The sequence below is a fragment of the Arachis stenosperma genome, chromosome 9, assembly GCF_014773155.1.
Source record: "Arachis stenosperma cultivar V10309 chromosome 9, arast.V10309.gnm1.PFL2, whole genome shotgun sequence".
In the NCBI taxonomy this organism is placed as follows: Eukaryota; Viridiplantae; Streptophyta; class Magnoliopsida; order Fabales; family Fabaceae; genus Arachis; species Arachis stenosperma.
In genome coordinates, this window is record NC_080385.1 from 41,965,225 (window position 1) to 41,967,407 (window position 2,183).

At 34.8% G+C, this 2,183-nt stretch overlaps 1 non-coding gene across 1 annotated transcript; it reads left to right on the forward strand.

The window, feature by feature from the left end:
- The first annotated feature begins 228 nt into the window (after positions 1-228).
- Positions 229-336, forward strand: LOC130953613 (small nucleolar RNA R71). The gene has a single exon (XR_009075776.1). It is a non-coding gene; the product is annotated as a small nucleolar RNA R71 (small nucleolar RNA).
- Positions 337-2,183: the final 1,847 nt, after the last annotated feature.

The window sequence follows — 2,183 nt, forward strand, 5'->3', positions numbered from 1 at the left end:
GCATTCAGAGCATCAATCTCAAGAACTCCTTTTCTGACTTGTCCCACTGTTCACAGGATTCCTTTCAGAAGTGTACATGAATTGGTTATTTGCAACCATTTCAATGAGCTCTTGAGCTTCTGTAGGTGTCTTCTTCAGATGAAGAGATCCTCCAGCAGAGCTATCCAAAGACATCTTGGATAGTTCAGAGAGACCATCATAGAAAATACCTATGATGCTCCATTCAGAAAGCATGTCTGAGGGACATTTTCTGATTAATTGTTTGTATCTTTCCCATGCTTCATAGAGGGATTCTCCATCCTTCTGTCTGAAGGTTTGGACTTCCACTCTAAGCTTACTCCATTTTTGAGGTGGAAAGAACTTTGCCAAGAAGGCATTGACTAGCTTTTCCCAAGAGTCCAGGCTATCTTTAGGTTGTGAGTCCAACATATTCTAGCTCTGTCTCTTTAGCAAAAGGGAATAGCATCAGTCTGTAGACCTCAGGGTCAACCCCATTAGTCTTGACTGTGTCATAGATTTGCAAGAACTCAGCTAAAAACTGATGAGGATCTTCCATTGGAAGTCCATGGAACTTGTAATTCTGTTGCATTAGAGAAACTAATTGAGGCTTAAGCTCAAGTTGTTGCTCCAATGGCAGGGATAGAGATGCTTCTCCCATAAATTGGAGTAGGTGCAGTAAAGTCACCAGCACCTTCCTTGCATTGTTGGCATTGTTGTGTTTCGGCTGCCATGGGTTCTTCTTCTTTGAAGAATTCGGTTAGGTCCTCTACAGAGAGTCGTGCCTTAGCTTCTCTTAGCTTTCGCTTCAAGGTCCTTTCAGGTTCAGGGTCAGCTTCAACAAGAATGCCTTTGTCTTTGTTCCTGCTCATATGAAAGAGAAGAGAACAAGAAAATGTGGAATCCTCTATGTCACAGTATAGAGATTCCTTGAGGTGTCAGAGGAAAAGAAAAATAGAAGAAAGAAGAAGGAGAATTCGAACTTGATTAGATAGAGTTCGAATTGTGCATTAAGAAGGAGTAGTACTCCATAAATAGAAGGATGTGAGAAGAAGGGAAGAGAGTTTTCGAAAATTAATCAAAGAGATTTTGAAAATATTTTTGAAAAAAAATTGATTGATAATTTTCAAAAACTCAAAGTGGAAAAGAAATCAAGTGATTTTTGAAAAAGGTTTTGAAATTAGAAGTCAAAAAGATTTGATTGAAAATTTATTTTGAAAAAAATATGGTTAAGAAGATATGATTGGTTTTTAAAAAGATGTGATTTAAAAGATATGATTTGAAAAACATTTTAAAAAAATTTGATTTTAAAAATTAATGACTTGCCTAACAAGAAAAGATATGATTCAAACATTAAACCTTTCTCAACAGAAAAGGTAACAAACTTGAAATGTTCAATCAAATCATTAATTGTTAGTAAGTATCTTTGAAAAAGGAAAGAAATTAATTTTGAAAGCATTTGATTGAAAAGATATGATTTGAAAAAGATTTGATTTTGAAAAACTTTGAAAACTTAAAAAAAAATTGATTTGAAAAACAAAATCTTCCCCCTAGCACCATCCTGGCGTTAAACGCCCAGAATGGTATACATTCTGGCGTTTAACGCCCAAAATGCTACCTTTTTGGGCGTTAAACGCCCAACCAGGTACCCTGGCTGGCGTTTAAACGCCAGTCTGTCCTTCTTCACTGGGTGTTTTGAACGCCCAGCTTTTTCTGTACAATTCCTCTGCAGTATGTTCTGAATCTTCAATTCTTTGTATTATTGACTTGAAAAGACACAAATTAAAAATATTTTTGGATTTTTAATAATCAAAATTCAACAAGAATCAAATAACAATGCATGCAAGACACCAAACTTAGCAGTTTGTATACTACTGACACTATATGAGACACATAAACACTCAAGTCAAAAGAATTCAAAGATCAGAGTAAGAAATCATCAAGAATTACTTGAAGATCCTTAAGACACACGAATGAATGTATGCAATTGACACCAAACTTAAGATGAGACACTAGACTCAAGCAAGAAACATCAAATATTTTTTGTTTTTATGATTTTTGTGAATTTTTTTTTGTGATTTTCGAAAATTAAGTGGAAGAAGAAAATAAAGGTATCAAAATTCTTAATGAGAATTCCAGGAATCATGCAATGTTAGTCTAAAGCTTTAGTCTAAAGGAATTAGACA